This window comes from Macaca thibetana, chromosome 6 (assembly GCF_024542745.1).
Source record: "Macaca thibetana thibetana isolate TM-01 chromosome 6, ASM2454274v1, whole genome shotgun sequence".
In the NCBI taxonomy this organism is placed as follows: Eukaryota; Metazoa; Chordata; class Mammalia; order Primates; family Cercopithecidae; genus Macaca; species Macaca thibetana.
Window position 1 is genome coordinate 13,877,951 of NC_065583.1, and position 23,214 is coordinate 13,901,164.

The following is a 23,214-nucleotide window of genomic DNA, read 5'->3' on the forward strand; positions in this document are numbered from 1 at the left end:
CACTCCCATAGTAACCCTTACGACTCTCCACATGGCCCCTTAGTCTCTAGCCAATATGGTCATCTTTATTTCTGTTGCTTGAACACACCAAGCCATTCCACCTTTAGAGTCTTCACACTTCCTGTCCCCTCTATGCAGGACACCACCCCCAACCCCCCACCCCAACACCTTGCCAACATTCACAGTCTGACTTCTTCTCTTCAATCAACCCTTCCATGTTTGTCTCCTTGAAATTTGCCCATCTACCTGCTCTAGGCAACTACTCCGCTTACATTTCTTCATAGCCCTTACTGCTCTTTGAATGCAGGCATCTTGTTTATTTTATTCACCCCCTGCATCTCCAATGTCTTCCTAAAGAATAGCATCTGCTGAATGAATGAACAAAAATGAGATACTCTAAAACCAGACTCATTAGTTTGAGGTAGAAGTGGAAGAGTGGTGGAAAGGGTGATGCATTGGCATCCCAAAGAGTTGACCAATACCCCCACTCTCTTCATTATGTGGTTTTTGGAACACCATGACTATGGTTTTCAGACAAAGAAAAGCACAGACTCTCTAGCCTTGAGGAGGAGCAGCCAGTCCAGCAGCAGGTGCTCAGTGACATGGAGCTACCCTTGGGTCAAGAAATTGTCCTCCCACACACAGGCTGCTGCATCTTCTCTTTCACATGGTAGGGGAGCTCCTGGCAGCCAAATTGCTAGGTGAGGACAATCACCACCTACACTTTTGCCTGCTTCATCCTTCCATCTTGGGGTCTTTGCAGTTGCTTGCCTGCTGGTTTGCTCATTTGGGAAGTTCAGGAAAATGAGCCAAGAGAAGCAGCCCATGGCATATGTCCTAAATCTGGGGGTGTGGAAGGAAGGACAGAACATTGAGAAAGCAAACTTGAGGACCAGGTGAGTGTCGCAACTCAGGTAAGAAGTATCTGAGACAGAAGAATTGTGTGTTCCTGGTTTTAGATGTACTGCTGATGTAGCGACATCAGCAGACACCTCAAATGAATGTCAATTTTTATTGTCACTTTTATAATTGTATTTTCTGATTTGTTATTCGGTACATTTAATGCTATTTATGGGTTCATTTGGTTCAATAAAATGTATGTGCATTTTGCTAGACCTTGAGGATACAAAAATAAGTAATACACCAACCCTGCCCTCAGAGAGCTGATAGTCTAGTGGGAGACAAACAGGTAAATATGTCATTTCAGTGCCACATGATAAAAAGCAGAATAGTGGCATGTAATGACATGGTACTGTGGGGGCAGAGAAAAGGGACACTTGTTTCAGCCTGGCCAGGTAGGAGTGGGAGTGTAGAGTCAAATAAGGATTCCTGGGAAAAGTGATGCCTGAGCAAACGTCCAAAGAGGAAAAAAGTGACTTCTGGGGAGAGAAAACAGGATGAATCGCACCAGAGGCATCAAACCCAAGGCCCATTACCCTTTTGAGGATGGGGGTGGCAGTAATAGGAGATGAGATACCCTTAAAACTTAAATGTTAGGGACTCCTGCACAGAACAGAATAAAAATGGAGACAAATCATTCCTGAAATTGATCAGTTGATAAATGGAGTTTGACTTGAAAAACTCCCTTCTTTCGTGGCTGTTTGGGATTCATATAAAGCATGACTTTCTTGCTGGGTGTTCTGGAAATGTAGACTGAATACATTGGAGTTTCATCAGAATCAATGCTAATATTTAATCAATACATCACCCACCCCAGGTCTCCTTCTAAGCAAAATAACTATCATTATCATTAATAATTTAACTGCTGATGTTTCTTACACAATAACTATCTGCCACTTACTGTGCTAGTTCCTTTATATGTATTATCTCATTTAATCCTCAAAACAATCCTTGAGGTTAGAATTATTATATAGTCCCATAACATGAAATAACACATTCCCATTTTATACATGAGGAAACTGAGACACAGAGAGGTTAAACTGCACAGCTAGTTAAGCAGCAGAGGCCAGGATGCAAACTTGTGTCTAACTATTTCAAAGTTCACCCTCTAACCACTCTACGTGATGCTTGCCCACACAGCAGCATGGTGAGAAAAAAGGGAAGAAGTGACATAAAAGAAGGAGAGTGATTTACGGCAGATCATGTTTCCGGGTTCCCATCTCCCAATCCCAAGGGACTCTTCCAATTTCAAATAAGAAACATTTCTTTGAATAACCATTTACAGCACCTATCATCCAACAGAGTTCAAAGTTTTTCTTGTCATTTTGTTATAAAGTTCAAAGCAGCTCCTTTATAGCAATGTTACCCTCTGCCTTCTTCAAGGCTCCTGAACTCAGAGGAATCCTAACCAAGGCACTGTGAAGTTGGTGTTGACGTCCACTTAGCAGCGAGGCTCTGGTAGGAACAGATTTTAACTCACAATCAATAGGCTTTAAAGTTTGTGTTATTGAGGCATATCTGAAACTGCATGTTGAAGAACAAGGATGGCTGGAAGCCAATTTTTAAATTCCTTTGAGTGACTGAGGTGGAACTGAAGTTCAAGTGCAATTTTCCAGGAGCCTGATATGATAGTTGTGTGAAATCATTCTTTACATGAACTTTTTGAAATTTTGTTCAGCATGAATTCGTTTCATATAGTACAGACAGAGCTGCTTTTTAATTTATACAAATACAGACAATAGAAGAGCAGTCATAACACAATGAAAGCATTGGGGTTACTACAGTGTATTGAGAATACACATCACAGAATTGTCTGATTCCTGTTATTTTTCTGCCTACATTAAGCCCATGTTTTGGGAGCTCCTTCAACTCTGCTTGCTGGTACCTACCATTACTTGGGAAATTTCTCAGTCCCTAGCTCTGCCTCCAGCAAATGGTATGCTGTTTTCTCGCTTTCTTTCTTTTCTTTCTTTCTCTCTCTCTCTTTCCTTCCTTCCTTCCTTCCTTCCTTCCTTCCTTCCTTCCTTCCTTCCTTCCTTCCTTCCTTCCTTCCTTCCTTCCTCTCTCTCTCTCTCTCTCTCTCTCTCTTTCTTTCTTTCTTTCTCTTCCTTTCTTTTTCTTTCTTTCAACATGGTCTTGCTTGTTGCCCACGCTGGAGTGCAGTGGCGTGATCTTGGCTCACTGCAACCTCTGCCTCCTGGACTCAAGTGATCCTCCCACCTCAGTCCCTACAAATAGCTGGGATTACAGATGCAAGCCACTATGCCTGTCTAATTTTTGTATTTTTTGTATAGAAGGAGTTTCACTATGCTGCCCAGGCTGGTCTTGAACTCCTGAGCTCAAGCATCCACCTGACTCAGCCTCTCAAAGTGCTAGGATTACAGGTGTGAACTACCACGCCAGCCCTGGTATGCTGTTTTCTGTCTGCTATGTCATTTGCTAGTTTTGTTCACTTATGCTACATTTCTCCCCCCGACTATTCCAACTGACAGAGACCATCTGTACAGACACAAACAGGTTCCAAAGTACGGGGAGGAAACTGAAACTTCTACAGGCTCACTTTATAAATCGTGATTTCTTACAGAAATGCTTAGTGTGGCATGGGCAGGTAACCAGGTGATAGGCATTCACCTGGTTCCCACTCTATGTACTACAGAAGCCCCTTGACTCTCCAACTATGTTGAAAGTTCCATTTTGAATGAGTATAGTCTCCAGCAAATGCACAGAAAACCAGGTTCAACTGATCTGTTAAAAAACAAAAGGAAACAGGCAAAGGCAGCAATATGTCTTTCATTAAACTCATATGGTCTTGTGTATGTGTGGGTGTGTGTGTACGTGTTTTCCAAGATCCCCATGTAAATCAAAGTCAAACTAATTATCTGTGTGATTGGATTAACCATGACCTTAAACATGGGGACTAATCCAACTTTTTCTAATTTATCCATTTCCAAATGAATACAATTTAGTGATAGTTTGAACTCATTCTTTTTTTTTTTTTTTCTTTCTGATTAACGTACCGATAGCCGGTTTTGTGCTAACTCTGATAGATTGGTAGTGGCTATGTGGAATGTTGTGTTGAGAAGGACTGTGAGGATGTCCTGGATTCAGTGGGAAACAGTGAAATCATCAATTAGAAATTTCATGGACGCAGAGTGGGGAGAGGTAGCAGATCACAGTGCTTATTTGACAACCATGCTCCAGGTCCTCACTCATCACCCATTTCAGTTATACCTGAAAACTTTATCCTACACAACCTGTGGTTGAAACCATAGTGCTCTAACTCCCATTGTCTTAATTACAGAACCATTTTCCTCTTTAAGTTAATTTGGATCCTGACTTAGTTCCCCAAGACCAAAGGACTACCATTCTCCTCTCCATCTCCAAAGCAGTAAATATTATTAGTGAAATTGCTGCTCTGCCCAACCCTTTTTAATATATTCACTAATTTACGACAGAGGGCATGTTGCAGATCAATTCCCAAAATTCACTTAAAACAACGGGTTCTTTTTTATTCAACAGATTAATGGCAAGCAGACATTAGAATGTTCTGTGTAGGCAATGCATAATTGATTTATGTAGTGATGAGATGTCAGGATATTTGATGAAGCAAAGAGACATGCTCAGATAACAGTAACAAAAAAGGTACTAGGAATAATTGTATCCAAAATAATAAGTTCAATGACCTCATTACCACTTATATATATATATATGATCTTGCTTTACTCTAAGAACTGAGCTAAGTACTAAGTATTCTACACATATACATATATATACATTCTTTTACATTCATTACTTTCCTTTGAACGTAGTAAGATTATCTTCCCCATTTACAGGTAAGGACACTGAGGCTTAGTTAAACCGACTTTCCTAACATCATGCTGTTAGCAGGCAGCACAGCTGGGATTTGAACCCAGGTCATCTGACTCCAAAGCCCAAGCCTTGAGTAGTCCATTTGACTATGTTCCACATTAGACAAAAGTGCTAACAAATGAATAAGATGTGAATCCCAAACTCATGAGTCCTTTTCTGGAATGCACAATAGAAGTCATCCCAGAGGAGGTAATTAATCCTGGGCAGAAACAAGGTTCTTCCTGGAAATAACCATGGTGCCCCACTCACACAGAAAAAAATAATTTGTAAGGAGAGAAAAAAGAACTTGAGTCAAAACTTAAAAATCCTCCGTGACTTCGAGAACTTAGTAAAAACATGGTTTTTGTGTTAAAGTTGAGTACTGCAAAAGGACTTACATTTAAGCAAGAGGATTTAAACAGTTGTCCTAATGATATTTCTTAATACCTGCTATTTATTCAGATGCTTGACTAAAGTATCTACTTTTCTCTAACTCTTTGGGGTTTGTGAAGCCCCTATGTTTGAAGGGGTCAAAAAGTGAGAAAAGTTTACGTTATTTCTATGCAGATAAAAATATTTTCAATACCTGAGATATTGCTTTTGTTTGCATTTAATGATTTTTTAAAATGTGGTTCTCCTTGCCATTAAGACCCATAAGAATATTTTTCAGGAAAGTGCATCAGGTTTTTCAAGGTCTGCGTAGTTCTGCATGTGCAGCTTTCAGAGGGCTATGTGACAAGATATTCTTCACCAAGGCTTCACCATGGGCTTCGAGGGAGCACTGGGGCATGGCAGCCAGGCCTACTACTGCAGAAGCTGCAAGCTGCCCTGATAACAATGCCGGCTAGACTCTCTGTCTCCAGCTCATCGCATTCACCACCACTGGAAAGGTGGGTTAAGCCACAGTACATTTATCTGTTCAGCCTATTTGATGTGCTGAACACCAGCCTCAGTGATTTTGCTTACGCCCCTTCCACACTTACCACCCACATTGTCAGTTGTTCAACAAGTATAGAGACTCCGGGGCGTGAATAACATACCCAAAGGTAAGAACCAAGATTCGAACTCAGGTTTGTGTATTGCCATAAACTACAATGGGCTATTCCTCAACCTAGAGTCGCCTTACACTCAAGTTCACCTGTGAGTTGGTTTCATCAAGCAAACCCAACCCATTCTCATTTTGTACTCTGCTCCAAATGAAACCCTGGGCTCCAACAGATGTAATACCTAATTGTCTTTTACAAATGTTTATTTCTCCCTTCATACCTGCCTTTTTTCTGTCTCTGTGCTGTGTAATTCATCCCCAACTTTGTAGCCCATCCAGTTTTCTTCCTCCAAAGCCCAAGGGAGGAATGGAGAGAGCACAGACTTCAGAGTCCGGCAGACTGAGCCCTTCCACTTACTCTATTACTTGGGAGTCTGAGCAACTCAGTTCACCTCTCTGAGCCTCTCTGATGATATTAACACCTACTCTACATGTTGTTGTGAAGGGTGGAGATGTTATATGTAGAGCCCATAGAACAGTGTTGGACAGACAGTAGGGACAAGGGACCCAGATGGAGCTAATGAGACTTTTAGCTTACTGGTTCCAGCTGGTTCACAAGCACCTGCTGTGTATACATGACTATACCATAGGTAGGGAGACTGTAGTATCGATCATTATTGCAGACTGCGAAATGAACCCTAACAAATACAGCATCTGAATTTTTTTCTTTTTTTTTTTTTTTGAGACAGAATCTCACTCTCTGTCACTCAGGCTGGAGTGCAGTGGTGCAATCTTGGCTACTGCAATTTCCACCTCATGGGTTCAAGTGATTCTCATGCCTCAGCCTCCTGAGTAGCTGGGATTACAGGCACACACCATTACACCCGGCTAATATTTGTATTTTTTAATAGAGACAGGGTTTCAGCGTGTTGGCCAGGCTGGTCTTGAACTCCTAACCTCAGGTGATCCGCCCACCTCAGCCTCCCAAAGTGCTAAGATTACAGACATAAGCCATCACACCTGGTCAGCATCTTAAAATTGAAATACAGATATATATTATGTATTTATATTTTACCTATATTTATATTTTATATTTACATAATATTATGTATTTACATAAATCTACCTACCTACCTTCTATATTTCTGATAGCAGGCTGCTAATATTTAGTGCTAATGTTAGACTAGCTCAGTCATTATCCATGGGGGCAATCCTGCTCCCCAGGAGACATTTGGCAATGTCTGGGAACTTTTTGGTTGGGGTGCTACTGGCATCTGGTGGGTAGGGACAGGGGTGCTGCTAAACATCCTATAATGTACAGGACAATTTCCCACAACAAAGAATTATCCAGCCCCAAATATTGATAGTATTGAGGTTGAGAAATCCTGGGTTACCACGCGTGATGGCTTTAGATAAGTATACTTTATGTTACATGATTAATTTTTAAGTTGCTCTTTTTTCCAGTTTATAAGCATTGGGCAGATATTAGAAGTGAAACATTTGATTCAGTCAGTCTTTTTCCCCCACCCAAGAAAACACCACAAAAATTAACTTAAAGTATCATTGGGGAATTTAAGTCAGAAAGAGGCAAAATTTCCTCAAAGCAAGTCTAATTGTCACTGGGGGAAGTTACAGCATGGTTTTCCCCAGAGGTGAGAGAGATCTGTTTGACAAGAGAGGGTTGGGTGGTCTTTATGGAGGCAGGAGATTCAGAGGAGAATGTTCCACCTCAGTTTTAGGTTATTTAACCTCACCTGAGGAATTTTCATTAGGACCTCTTATGTCTTCTCAATGAGGCGATATCAGCCTGACTGGGTTTGTTCTATTCCACATCATCTGGCTTGAAGTTTTTATTTTTACAGTGGAAGACCTAATTGCCCTCTTCACTCACACTTCACTGAACCCACGAAAGCCCAGTTAAGCATTTTCTTGAAAACAAATCGTTTTCAGATGGCCCTGGCAAAACTATCCCAATTGTGAACAAGCTCTTATGCATAATTTATTGGAAGGGTGGCATGCTGTTGGACCTGCCCCAGTTAAAGGGCCTCTTGCAGGAGGAGCTCAAGCATGAACTGTCTTCACAGTTTGAGACCCTATGCATTTGGGTGTCATTACTCTATCTCACCGACAACATGAATGTTTATATATCACATCTTCCTGGCAGCATTGCACTTCAGAAGGTGTCAAATATAGATGAGGCTATAGATGGAGAGTAGATTCTGTTTTTAAAATAATTTCTATAATTTTCTAATGCTAGCCCTTTCATCTTCATGAGGTGAAATGCGGTGTTTCTTTGCAGCTTCCTCTTGCGAAGACACAAACCCACTTTACGTGCAGTGACACAACTGTTTACCAAAAGGCAATGTATCGTCAAATACCTTCTGACCAGAAATTTCTAATCGCTTGACACATGCAGCTTAATTACATCTCCCAGATCCTCTCAAAGGGAAAACCATTATTATGTTGGTCATGTGTAGTTGTCCAGACTGATGCTGTCCAGCAGACCTTATTGTGATGATGGGCGTGTTCTATATCCGTAGTGTTTAGTACATGTGGCTATTGGACACTTGAAATGTGGCTAGTACAACTGAAAAATGGAATTTTTAATTGTATTAAGTTTTAGTGACATTCAGATAGCCACATCCAGCTAGTGGCTACCATATTGGACAGCATAGTCTAGACTATGGTTCTACCTTTCCAGTTACTGGTATCCTTCACTGTGTTCCTTCCCTTCATACAAAAGCCAACATCTTTCTGAATGCACAAATTTGCTCAGGTCATGTTCCTTCTCTCAACTTTCCCAAGACATTCCATTGCCTATAGTATAGTTTAAACTCTGTTATCTTGTGCCAGACTCCCTCATTCCCTATGCTCTAAACATGCCAAAACAACTGTCCTGTTGAATATGAATCATTCCCTTCTCCTATCTCTCCCCGTGCATGGAAGGTGCTCTCTCTTTGTTGGCAAATACATTTTTCTTTTGAGATGGAGTCTCACTGTGTCACCCAGGCTGGAGTGCAGTGGTGTCATCTCGGTTCACTGCAACCTCTGCCTCATGGGTTCAACTGATTCCCGTGCCTCAGCCTCCTGCGTAGCTAGGATTATAGGCATGCACCACCACATCCAGATAATTTTTGTATTTTTGTAGAGATGAAGTTTGACCATGTTGGCCAGGCTGGTCTCAAACTCCTGACCTCAGGTGATCCACCCACCTCAGTCTCCCAGAGTCCTGGGATTACAGGCGTGAGCCACCATGCCCGGCTGGCAAAGACCTTCTAGAGACCTTTTGAAGATTTTCTAAAGACTCATCATCTCCAGAACTACCTTCTTTGGAAGTCTTTTCTGATCACCTCACTCACTGGTACCCAGGACATACTTTCATCATTGCTTTTATTACATGTTAGCCTATGTATTTGCCTAAATGTCTGGCTCATTCATGGGACTATGAGTGACTTTGGGTAGAGATTGTACACTATACACATCTTTGTATCCTAGTGCCCAGTACAGAGCCTGTACCTAATAAATAGCACTATGATTGGTTGATTATAACAATTTACTCCACCAACATGTATGGATGTATATCAACTACTCATAGCATTCACTTCACTGTTGGCTGCTATGGCTGTTGTCTTAGGTTTTGGGTGTCTCTCTCAGTGTGTAAGTATTTTGCTAAGAAGAGTTGATTTTGAATTTAAATGTATGGTTTTTTTTGTTAGCCAAGTGGCCTAGAATATTAAGCCACTACTTCACTTGGTGCTCAAATGAAGCCACACCAGTCTGTCACAACCTTGGAGGAAAAACTGACTGTTAAATTTATTAAGAGACAATGTGTCAGTCTCCAAGAGAAGCAAGGGATTTTCAGGCATGGTAGTGTGACCACATTTTTTGGTTAATTTTCAAAATTTAGAATGCAACCATTGTATAAAATTTGATTCCAGGCTGGGCATGGTGGCTCACGACTGTAATCTCAGCACTTTGGGAGGCCAAGGCAGGAGGATAACTTAAGCCTAGGAGTTTGAAACTGTCCTGGGCAACATGGCAAAACCCCATCTCTATAAAAAATATAAAAATTAGTCAGTCTTGGTGCTGTGCACCTGTGCTCCCAGTTACTTGGGGGACCGAGGTGGGAAGACTGCTTGAGCCCAGGAGGCCAAGGCTGTAGTGAACCCTGATTGTGCCACCCTGGCCTGGACTGCAGAGCAAAACTACATTAAAAAAAAAAAAGAGAGAGAGAGAGAGAGAGAAATTTGATTCCACTCTAATTACGAAAGCTTCTCACCTTCAGGAGCTACTTGGGAGATGTAACCCAAGACAATCCAACAATTTCAGATGAAGGTGCTAAACTATGTGGGCAATGCTGTCACTTACTGAGTTGTCTGTCTGTGCTGAGTAATATGCAGAAGATACATTGAGCTGTTTTCTTGCCCTCCTAGAATCTATTTTGTAAGAGCTTAGTTGGGGAAGGGGGGGAACTGCTAGAGAAAGATTAAAAGGAACTGTATGCCGATGCTGAAACAATTTTCAAAAGGCTCCCTTAGAGAACATATGTTCCATGATGCAAAGGAATTCATCTTACTCATTTTTATGTTCACTTCTTGTGGTTCCTGGTATATAGAAACAATAATATTGCCAATTGCTCAGACTGACTGAGCTCTTATGATGTACCAGGTATTATTTCCAAGCCCTTTACATATATTATTGTATTTAATCTCACACAAACCCTTTGGGAGTAGGTTGTACAATCTTATTCCCATTTTAAAGATGAAGAAAGTGAACTACAGAAGGGATAAGTTCATTGGGAAGAAGAGTTTGAACCTAGGTATGCTGGTTTTAGACCTCATACCACACTGCACAGATAATTTAATTAGGTTTTATCATAACAATGTACCAAGTGCTGACGTAACAATGTGATTGACATTGAAACAGATTGAAGGTCAAATCTTGATTCTGCCACTGATTTTCTGGGAGACCTTGGGAAAGTCATCTAACTTTTCTGTGTTCAACTACTAGATAAGTGAAATGTGTGGAAATGTACTTCACTAGTTTTAAATGTATTAAAGGAGACACTTCTATAAACTTTCTGAATTAAATGGCATGTGTTATTATCATGCATTACAAAAGGTAAGAGATAGGTATTCTATTCCCCTTACAGGACTTTTTGAGGATTAAATAATAACATAGATGAAAGTGCATTGCAAATGGTGAAGTACTCTGCAAACGGTAATTGTTTTCATTCTCATTATTGGAAGCTTTCCTTTTCAAAGGCTTTGTCTGCAGATAGCAAACAGTTCTCAACTGTAAATCTGTGTTTTGCTATGTGCTTTAGGGACCACAAAGATAAAACATGCACTCTAGGCAGCAGATGCTCAAACTATTTCATCTCTATGCTGCCCACGCTCACAGTACCCCACCCGTTCCTCATTGAATGGTCCTTGATAAGATGCTAAAGATTAGATGCCTTGGGATTCTACCCACCAGTAGCCAATATAAAGCATGGAAAGCTCCCCTCAAAGACATATACATGTTGTGAAATTAGAATTGAAAATGTAAATGAGAGGAGGACTAGGTCTGGGTTGTTAGGAAGACGTCAGGGCACGGATAACATATGCATTGATTTATACCCTCCCTGAACAATTGTTTGAACATCACTGCCTTGTATCTGAAAAATCCCCACTAGTGTACAATTAGGAAGAGTACTGGGCTAGGAGTTAGGAGACCAGGGTTCTTTATTGTGGCTACCTAGTTGCTAGCTACTTGTCACAACAAACTTCTTATGTTCTGTAGGCCTCAGTCAACACACGCAATTTTATTGTACCATGACATAATGGCACCCGCATTTTTAAATTTATTTATTTATTTAGAGACAGCGTCTCGCTGTGTCATCCAGGTTGGAGTGTAGTGGCACAATCTCAGCTCACTGCAACCTCTGCCTCCCAGGTTCAAACAATTCTCCTGCCTCAGTCTCCCAAGTAGCTGGGATTACAGGTGCCCACCACCACACCTGGCTAGTATTTTTGGATTTTTAGTAGAGATGGGGTTTCACCATGTTGTCCAGACTGGTCTCAAACTCCTGACCTCAGGCAATTCACCTGCCTCAGCCTCCCAGAGTGTTGGGATTACAGGCATGAGTCACTGTACCCGGCCAGCATCCGTACTTTAAAGAAATGTGATGACATTGTCTCAGTCAAAAGAGGGCCCATATTGCCATGGAAGAAACTAATATTTACTAACATTTCTTGAGCACTCACAAATGTTTTAGGCAGTATGTTTAGCACATCATAGTTTGTAATTTACAAAATCCTTCCGACAATACTATCTAGCAGTCACTATTATTATTCCTATTTTACAGATGAGCAAACTGTCTTGAAGAGATCATGGGACTTGACAAAGGTTATACAGTAGGTAATGGGCAAAGCCAAGATACGAACTCAGAGCTCTCTAATTAAGCATTGTATGACTACATAGAGTTATTGCAATGCTGGAGATGCAAAGAGAGAAGAGTAATTTTAACTAGGGTAGGGCAGGAAGGCTGACTGGAAATGGTAGCAGTGTCAAGATGACTAGACAATCTGCAGCAAGTTCTCTTCTTCAGCTTTGAATGTCTAAATATTATTCTATTCTCATGACAAGTATGGAGATCAACAATTGGGTCAAGGTTCCATGTGAGTTGTGTCCTAGTAGAAATTCACAACCTGAACTGCATCTTCCCCACCTTCTCCAAGCATGGTTTACTTTTTTCATCAAGGTCAGAATGAACCTCCAAATATCTCTCTTCAGGCCCCACAGAGGCAGGTGCTTGCAAGGTACTGTTCTCTGAAGACTCACTTAGGACACTCTCTGGGGAAAACTATGCATCAAGGCAGACAGCTGAAGGCATCAGAAAAATGGCCTTGGGGCACAAAGGAGCATGAAGGGAGAAAACAAGGAGGATGTTTTAACTTTACACTGGGAGAGTGATGATCATGTTGCCTATATACATGAGCCACATGGCTACTCAGCCTCAGGATTGGGTGCAAAGTGACTAATTTTTGTCTGAAATAGCACATTGCTTAGTTATGGCTAAAAATATGTGGATGGAGAGATGTTTTGGGAATTTCCATGATACACAGCTTAGTGGTCTGCTGGATAATGAAGATGTTTTAGTTCAGCTCACAAGAATTTGCTGTTTTGTGTGTGTGTGTATGTGTATGCATAAATGCATGTATATATGCATGCACACACACACACTCTCTAAATTGACTAGAGTCAGCAAAATTAATACACATCCACAGGGCACTGTTGGCCAAGTCTCTAGTTTCATAAATAATGCCTTCCTCACCTTTTACAAGCCTATTTGAAGACCTGCAGTGCATCCTGGCTACAATTCAAAGCCCATCTAATGAAAATACCTCCACTGTCAGCAATGTTAATGTCACTTTAAAGAGTGTGAAATGTTGCTAAATGTGTCAGGAAACAATTAGATAACATAAGAGGCATGTTTTCTCAGTGCACAGAGAAATATATTATGCAGGCAGGAGATAAACACAAAGTTTTCTGAGCTCCAGCATATTCAGCACTCTCCCTCGCTCTCTTTTTAATCCAAAAGAGAAATTGTTTGGCAAGAGTAAGCCCTGTTTCAAATACTTGGAGAAGGGAGAAAGGCTTGCTTTGCCTCTGACTGCTGTCGCTTGAGCCCTGTGCTATCAGGCTCAGCGAGATACAAATAGTCTTCCACTCAAATTAAATGTGTGCCCTTCTAATTAGCATTATAAATATAGGTTTCTCTGAGCCAGAGTTGATAAAATTACAGTGTTGAGCTGGAAAGGAACCGGCAGCTCTTCCATGCTGACACAATGGCCACAGCGTTTGCACGGCTAGAACAATGTCCCCAGAGCCTGTCCCATCTTCATAGGTCAGCCTGGGAAAGGAAGGTAAATGCCAAGCGGGCTGACATTAGGACGGGCACCCGGCCCCAGATGCAATCTGTTCTTTGCATGTGCCGATGTAAGGCTTGGCGCTTAGGCTCTGGGGAGAGCAGTTCTTACTGCAAAGCTTCTTTGTAGAGGTTTGTCATTTCCACTACCTATGGGGCTCCAAATGGTGCCCGAAAACCACCCGCAAGGCTGACTAACAGATTTTTCCCTGGTCTCCACACCCAGCACCGCTCTCCGTGGTACTGAAACAGTACTGTACACTAGGAAATGGTTGGTTCTTTCTCCTTCCGCCCCCTACAACCCTGAGAGGCCTCTGCCCACTTTCTTGAGAACGTTTTGCATTAGATGAGAAAATCTATGGAGAAGAGAGAAAAAGGAGGAAATAAAGAGAGATGTGGGCAGAGACCCTGAAATAGACATAGCCAAGTGAGTGATTGCCAGGGGTGAAAATGAGAACGGATTTATTTTGACATTGTTTTCAAATAATTATAGTTGCCAGGAAAGAAGCCACTACGAACCAGGGTAGAAATGCTGAAAGACTTGAAGTGAGTGAGGAGTTTGCATGTCAGGTGATACAATGATGTGCCATGTCAGACATGAACAAACATGTTCATGTGGCCAACTTGTGAAATCCATCATGGTAGAAGTGATGTGACAGAAATGTCAGCATTGGTTCGCACATGCAAAAATGCCCAGCTTCTTTCTCTTCTTGTGAAGACTTGCCACATGGTACAGATGCAGAACAAAGACTGTTGTGGCTCTTAGCTCACATTTTCTTCCCGGTCTCTGCAGTTCTGACATGCTAAAAAAGCATTAGAAGATGGGGCTTGGGTTGACCTGCTGTGTCTTGCTTTTGCTATGCTTCTGTTTAGAATTGTTTTATAGTTGATAGCTCTGTCCCTGAGATTAGCAAAAGTCATAGAATGATCTAGATGAAGTCAAAGAAAGTTACGGAGAAAGCCCATTGAATGTTAGCTGTAGAGAGAACGTTAGATAATATCCCTGACCAACCACTTCACTTTGCTGATGACAAAACTGTAATTCAGAAAGAGAACGTGGCTTTTTCTGGACCACACAGTAAGTTAGTAACCTGAGTCTAAGGCTCTATTTATTAGGTAACACTGCTCTCCAGTACTTAAGTTTGGGGATGAGCAGAAAACCCAAAATTCAAATAAGGATGAAGAAAATCTGCCTTCACAGAAAATCATATAAATGGACTATAAATCTACAATTTTAAAGCAGTATGTGTAAAATAATTACTCTGCTCCCCTCCCCCTAATAGAACCAACCCACATATGACATCCCTTCCCTCCTTCCTCCCTCCCTTTTCTCCTTCCTTCCTTTTCTTTCTTTCTTTCTTTCTTTCTTTCTTTCTTTCTTTCTTTCTTTCTTTCTTTCTTTCTTTCTTTCTTTCTTTTTCTTTCTCTCTTTTCTTTCTTTCTTTTCTTTTTCTCTTTCTTTCTCTCTCTTTCTCTCTTTCCCTCCCTCCCTCCCTTTCTTCCTTCCTTCCTTCCTTCCTTCCTTCCTTCCTTCCTTCCTTCCTTCCTTCCTTCCTTCCTTCCTTCCTCTCTTTCTTCCTTCCTCCTTCCATCTTTTCGACACATATTCTTTGAGCGTTTAGTACATATCAGGCTTTATTAGAACCCCCTAATAGAACCAATCCACATATGACATTAGACTGTCATCTTCCAAACTATGATCTTTGAAATATTGGGTTTTCTCAAGATTAAACATGTCCCAGGAAAGAAGGGCTCCATGAACAAATAGTTTATGCAGTACGAGATGGTATGGGAAGCATGTCCAGATCATAGGAAAGAGAGACCCAATGTACTGTATGCCTGTATGAATACGTCTGAATTGGTTGGTCTATTCTATTCTATGCTGACCTCTTAAGAGCCTAGTTGAGGCACTGAGCTGCCTAGGGTAAGAAATTCAGATTGATGTGTGTACTAGAAATGATTTAATAGACTCGAGGCCCTGCAGTTCTTAACCCTGGAAGAGAGGTAAAGGACGTTGTAGCAACCCTCAAATAATTTAGCCATGTCCTATGAAAAAACAGAATGGACTTTTATAAGCTGGTTTGGAAAGAAACCAAGAGAAAGAGCTAAATTCAGCTTGATAAATCTTGCAAATATCTATACCTCTCCTTTATACCTGTTCCACCTGGTATCATGGTTTCTTTGGCATGTTCTGTATCATTCTTGCTAGAATGTAATCTACTCTTTCATTCATTCAATCAACACACCTGTATTGAAAAACTACCACCTTTCAGATTCTCTCCCAGGCCAGGGCACTGCTCTAGGTAGTTGTGGAATCTGCATTGTTTTTAATCTTTCCATATCCCAAAGCTCCTAACAAAATACATGTGCACAGAAAGTGATTAATAAATATTTGTTGACAAAAATGGATAAACATGCAAAGATATTTTTAACAATAGTTGTTGAACAACATCAGAATCGGCACGCTTGCAAAGTAACAAGCTCCTCATCCCAGAAATTATTTCAGCAGTCTTGAGTGGCTCTTGTCAGCAAGGTTGTAGAAAATGTTGGCATTCAGTGGGAAGTAGGATTGTAGGCCCTTTAAATTCAGTTCCAGTCCTAAATCCCCATAATTTTGTGAACATTCCTCTCACAGCCCCGTGGGGAAAAGGAGACAGAGGATTATTTATAAGATGTCTCAAAAATAAGCAGTCTGCCCAGATATTCACCCTGCCCCACCAGAAGTCAGAGACATTTGCTTTTCTGCATTCCACATATCTGAAAAATTTCAATTCCCAGCTGAAAATCGAGATCCACATAGATTCATGCATCCTTAGAGGACTTAACTTTATTTAAAGGAAACATGTCACTGTGTTGAAGCTTAAGCTCAAGTTAATTATAACAAGTGTAATATTTGGCCAACCCTAGTTTCATGATTCAACATTCCCGCTTGATCGGTTTCCAGAGCTAAATGAGTCTATAACCATTCCCAACATAATAACCCTTTTTGCTTTTACAACTGCTTTCATCTGTGGATCTCAAAGCATGGTGCAAACAGTAATTAATGTTCGCTTGGGAGGTAAGGATGCATTTCCTCAGCTCATCTGGCAAAGTGGGGGCGGGAGGGGTGACTTGTCAATGTCCAGGCAGAAATGGGAATGGTGGCCTCTGTGTTCCCACTTATTTCTCCTATGATCCCAGAAAACTGATCACATTGTTTATTTAAGCAAAGAGGTGGCATGTGTATACCAAACTAAAATACTTTGTACCCAGCCTAAGTGAAGTCAAAATAAGTGACTGTGTGGAAGATAAAATGACTAACAGGGAATTTCCATCAGAGTTCCTAGACCAGCCATGAAAACAGATTCTTGAACAATTCTTCCCTTCTTCCCTCCCTTCCCTCCTTCCTCTCTTCCCTCTTTCCTCCCTCCCTCCCTCCCTCCCTTATTTTTGCTTTCTTGGTTTCTCACTTTCTTTCTTTCTCTTTCTTTCTTTCTCTGTTTTTCCCTTTCTTCCTTCCTTTCTTCCTTCCTTTTTTCCTTCCTTCCTCTCTCCTTTCCTCCCTTCCTTCTTCCCTCCTTCCCTTCCTTCCTTCTTTCCTCCCTCTCTCCCTTCTTTCCTTCCTTCCTTCCTTCCTTCCTTCCTTCCTTCCTTCCTTCCTTCCTTCCTTCCTTCCTTCCTTCCTTCCTTCCTCTTTCCTCCTTCCTCCTTCCTCCTTCCTCCTTCCATCTTTTCGACACATATTGAGTGTTTAGTACATATCAGGCTCTATTATATAAACTGGGGTTATGAAGTAAAAAGCAAAGTCATTGCCTTCTTGGAGCTTATGTTCTGGAGGGTAGAGAGGGGGCAATCAACACATAAACAATGGAAAAAACAACAGCAAATTAAACATAAGTAAATATGTTTACAGACACATGTATATGAACATACATGTATGTATACATATATGCATATGTAAACACAACACATCTGTGTGTGTTTTCAAGGGGAAAGTAGAGAAAGGTAAGGAGAGTAGGGAATGGCAGAGTAGAGGTCAAGAGGTGGGTGATACTTAATATAAGATCATCAGGGAAGACCTCCCAGTTAAGATAACATTTGAACAGGGACCTGGTGGAAGTGAGAGAGGGAGCCATGCTGGTGTCTAAGGGAAGCACAAGAAATAACAACAACACAGACTCTGAGCTGGCTGCACCTTTGGTATATTCTAGGAACAACAAGCAGGTGAGTGCTCCTGGAGTGGAATGAGAGCTGGAGAAAAGGGAGGACTCAGAAGCCACTGCAAGGTCTTTAACTTTTACTCTGGGTGAGACGGAAAGCTGATAGAAGGTTCTGAGGGAGGAGTGACAAGGTCCTATATATGGTTTAGCAAAGCCACCTTTGTTATTGTGTTAAGAACAAACCCAAGGGAGGTAGAAGCAGGGAGACCCATTAGAAGGTGGTTGCAATAATCCAGTTCAGAGATAGTGGGGCTGAGTCTTGGATGAGGGTGATAGTGACAAAAGTGACAAAGATCAGAATCTGGATGCATTTTGAAGGTAATGCCAATATGTTTGACTGATGGGTTAATGTGGATTTGAGAGAAAGGAGTCCAAAATAGTTCATGAATATACGTATTTAAAGGGGCATCCTTCCTACCATATTTACATACATATGCAGTGTACTTGCTTTAACACATAGCATAAGATACATGACATAACTGGGTTGAAAAACATTCCAAATATTTGAAAATGATGCCAATTGTTGCTTGGAAAACCCTTCTCAGAGACATAGGCAAATTATGGTTGTGTTCACAATTTTACCTCCAGGAAGAAAGAGGTACAAAAAGGGCTTTTAGATATTTTGGAACAGAACTGACAAGGTAGGCAGTTCCTTTTATCTGACTTAATGAAATTTAATAAAAATCTAAGCTGAGAGAGTTGAACTTTCACCTTCATCCAGGCAAGAAGATGTGGCACATATCTCTGAGTTAAAAGTACTCAACATAAAGAGGGATAGAGATGGTCCAAAAAATAAGCCCTTTTTTCCCCCTACAAACTCATATTCACATGTGGTACAGAGTAGTAAATTAATTTTGGTCTTGTTCTCTGATTTCTCCTTTAGCTTGACCTGATTTTCTTGCAAGCCCCAGGCACAGTTAATTTGTAGGGAGGGGTATGTGTATATATTACAGAATATGTTATTTGTGAGTATGTGAGTAGATGGAGATCTTTGCTGAAATATTAATACAGCATGTTTTTATCATTATTTATAGGAGAACTATATCTTCAGGGCTTTTAAAATAAAAAGAAATGGAAGATAGGTGATGTGAAATTATTTTTTAGTGTTCATACCCTTTGGTTGATATATAAATAATACAAATGAAATGGTAAACAGCACTAGGGGTACAATTACTGAATAAGTAGAAATGTAGATTCACAACAGTACAATGTTCCCAGTTGTTTTCATGATAGGGAAGCAGCTATTTATGTAAGGCTTAATAAGACTTCTTTCTCGGTCTTATTTGAATTTTGCTGTTGTTGAGTTATTTTATCACATAACTGGAAGAAGTATTTCCATCTACAAAGTGGAAAATCTAAAACTTACATAGGAAATGTCCATGAATATACAACTTCAGCCTGCACAGAATAAGTGAAAAGCAAATTGCAATAGTCTATGGAAAGAAATTGTCGCTTAATTGGTTCTGAGTGACCATTCTAGAAAGGCATGCCATATTATTGGTGGAGAAACTGCTTCAACCTTTCCAGTAAAATATGCCAAGTCTTGTAAAGGAACATAAACATTTGCCTTAAAATAGCAACAAAGGAAACATCGCCAGAAAATCACATTGCAGCCAATCCACTTAAAAGTATGTTATGAGTGAAATTTCCTCTTCTCAAACTGAGCCTCGATTAAAATGGATGTCTCACCCCTGTAAGCTCCCATAGGGTCATAGAACCTTATTTATTTAAATTGGCTGGTTGTCTCATGAGAGTTCTACCTATGGAGTGATTTGAAAACTCATTAGTGCCATGTTATTTTTAAATTCCACAGAACAGTCTCAAATAGAGCCCAATCACTTTCTTAAGAACCAAAAACTGTGACACACTGAAGAGCCTCCTTTGGGATGGGATGCATACCAGTAAATCATAATACCCATCACTCAAACAGAGGTTTCCATTTTCCAACTTTCTTCTATCACTTTGTGGGTAACAAATCCAGCTCATAATGACACCCACTATTAAAATTGGACTCACAATAGGATGGTTGTGTTCCTTTTTGTCTAATTCTGCAATTTCTTAAATTCTATGAGTACACACAACTTCAAATCCCATGCTAAAGAGAAATATAAAAGAGCTGATCATGCAGATTTGCTTTCTAGAAGACTCATACTCAGCTTATACAGTACATAGAGGCATGAAAGCAAAAATACACCAATTACCATTAAGCCAAGATCTAAAGAGATCAATGCATGGGCTAACAATTGGGTGCTGTCAAATGTTAAAACTACTAAATTCTTGTCTTGTTAAATCATCTGATGGCCGTTTCTTCTTTAGTTAAATAGGGATAAATAATAAAAAACAATTTACAACTAAAAGATGCTAGCGTTTTGCAGCTGCTGAATGTCTTTTGGGGAGATTAGATTCCATAATGAGGAGATATAACCATCATTTTATAAAAGCTGTTGCTGTCTTGGGAAAAACACCACTGAAAACGATTAGAAAAAGCCTTTCCTTCATGAACCTATTACAGTCATGTGCTGATTGCTTGGCATATGCTTAATGATATCTTCATAGCTGAAAAACAATAATTTGTTACTGTAAATCTTGACATAATATATTAAGTTCAATTGTGCTTTTATTAGTTCTACTTTTGACTTAAGTGGTTCAAGCTTGCAAAACCTTACAAACGTTGAAAAGCAAGTCAACTACCTACCATTTTAACAAATATATATACACACATATTTCCCAATAGCTTAATTGGAAGCCTTTCTGAAATAATTTAAAAACCATTTCAAGCATCCTCTGCTACTGGTTCTCTATTGAGTTTATCAAAGATATGATAATGTGGGAGAGAATTAAGGAGTGTGACACATTTCATCTATAGTATAGACATAGGCAATAAAGAGCTGATATTATCTTTCTTCCTTTAAAAAAATTATAGGGTAAATTAAGACAGTATCAATTGATATAACTCTAACAGTCTGAGACATTCCTAAAAGAGACAATAACTCCTTGGCTACTTTTTTTTTTACATGGGAGAAATGAAGGGAAGATGAAGGAACACAGCATTCCTATTTCCTTTTCTTCCTCCCCATCTCCCTCCCAAACAAGAGAGCTGCAGGAATCTCTGGCTGTCCTCAGCAGAAAAACCCAAGCAAGTCTTGGCTACAGGACTTCTTTTTGCTGTTGCTGTTTCCCACACAGACAGAAATGTCCTCAATCAAAGCTTAAGCCCTGGAACTTTTTTATTCTTTATAGTCAAAAGTCTACCCTCAGGCTCTGGTATTGTTACATCCAAGGCCCAAATCAGAGGCTTTCAGGGAAAATTTTTATACCTTAAAACAAGAAGATGAATAACATCTAGAAAGGATATGGATAACAGGCCTTTCTCACCTTACCAAATATTTCAATAGTCCATGAAACCATGGAAAGTCTTTCTTAAAATCCTTGGTGATTATGATAAATTTGTATATATAAATGTATGCAAAATTTATTCCTTGTAATCTGACTTTTTTTTTTTTTTTTGAGACGGAGTCTCCCTCTGTCGCCCAGGCTGGAGTGCAGTGGCGCGATCTCGGCTCACTGCAAGCTCCGCCTCCCGGGTTCACGCCATTCTCCTGCCTCAGCCTCCCGAGTAGCTGGGACTACAGGCACCCACAACCGCGCCCGGCTAATTTTTTGTATTTTTAGTAGAGACGGGGTTTCACCGTGGTCTCGATCTTCTGACCTTGTGATCCGCCCGCCTCGGCCTCCCAAAGCGCTGGGATTACAGGCGTGAGCCACCGCGCCCGGCCCTTATTTTTTTTTTGAGATGGAGTCTCGCTCTGTCGCCCAGACTGGAGTGCAGTGGCGTGATCTCCGCTCACTGCAAGCTCCGCCTCCCAGGTTCACGCCGTTTTCCTGCCTCAGCCTCCCAAGTAACTGGGACTACAGGCGCCCACCACCACGCCTGGCTAATTTTTTGTATTTTTAGTAGAGATGGGGTTTCACCGTGCTAGCAAGGATGGTCTCGATCTCCTGACCTCGTGATCCACCTGCCTCAGCCTCCCAAAGTGCTGGGATTACAGGCGTGAGCCACCGTGCTCAGCCTGTAATCTGATTTTTTTTTAAGTCAATGACTATGCACACAAGCATTAATCTAGCTTCTCTTCCAAGACAAAAAACTCCATTGCAGGACTCAGAATTCATGAGTCAGAGGACAAACTGAGATAAAATTGGCGCTCTCTCTCACAGTTTATCCCGTCTGCTCCCACCCCAGATGATAACACAGATCAACAACCCCCCAGTTAAGCTTCCACTTACTCCAATCAACATAATTTCCAAGCTGGGAAGTAAAAATCTCCAAGAGGGCTGACACATTTCTTCCTAAGTAGGTTTCAAGGCTTTGCTCTTTGCTGCTGGGTTCCTTGGAGAAATTTATCTCCTGGGATTAGGGCAATAATTAGTGATTCATACACCCTCAGAGTGATAGTACTAGGTGGAAAAGATTACACCTTCGTGAATGAACCTGAGAAAATTCAGAGTTGTAATTATTTAGCATTTTTAATGCCAAACCTCATCTACGTCACACAAATCCCTGGATCCAGCACCACAGAGCTACTATTAACTCCTTGCAAGCTAACTGGGGGAGAAAATGAAGCCAGCCCTTGGATACTGGTTGAGGGTCCAGGTTTCTTTCCTTCTTCTCACAGCCCAGGTGGTTTGGAGGGAGCTTCCCTCAAAATATCAAGAAAGTATTAGCTTGGCAGCCCCCATCCTCCAGAGTAGTTCCCAGGAAGTTATTTATCAGCGTTTCGTGTTTCATATTTATTGCTTTGCCTACTCTCAGAAGCTGGGTTCCATCATCTCTGGGGTAAATGTGGCAGAAAGAAAGGAATTTTCTCATTTAAAAATTTCTCATTTTAAATTTTGAACTCAGGGGAGGATTTAAATTTTGAACAATGTCTTCTCTCTCTGCCTTATATTCTAGTACAGCCCTGAGTCTGTTCCAGTACACCTAAGTCCTAGTAGAATCGCCTTCCTTAACGAATCCCCTCACTCCACTCTGCGACAGCCTCACAGAGCCTGTTAGGTCATTTAGAAGCACACATCACAACCTGGGACTTGTGATTAACATCTGAAGTGGGAGCAGTCTTGAGGGACTGAGCCCTTAACCTGTGGGATCTAATGCTACCTCCAGGTAGATAGTGTCAAAATTGAATTGAAGTAGTGGACACCCAGGTGGTGTCCACTGGAGAACTGACTGGTTGCTGGTGGGCAGAAACCCTTGAACATCATGGTAACCAGGAGTGAAGTGTTCTGTGTGTTGAGTGTGAATGGAGAGAGAAAAAATAATAGGATTTTATTTTTTCATCAGAATAAGGGGTCAGAAGTGTGAGAGTGGGAAA

At 40.9% G+C, this 23,214-nt stretch overlaps 1 protein-coding gene across 6 annotated transcripts in view; it reads right to left on the reverse strand.

Annotated features, from left to right (window-relative positions):
* TENM2 (teneurin transmembrane protein 2) overlaps positions 1-23,214 on the reverse strand; it is a 1,303,382-nt gene that overhangs the window by 389,928 nt on the left and 890,240 nt on the right. The window lies entirely within an intron of this gene.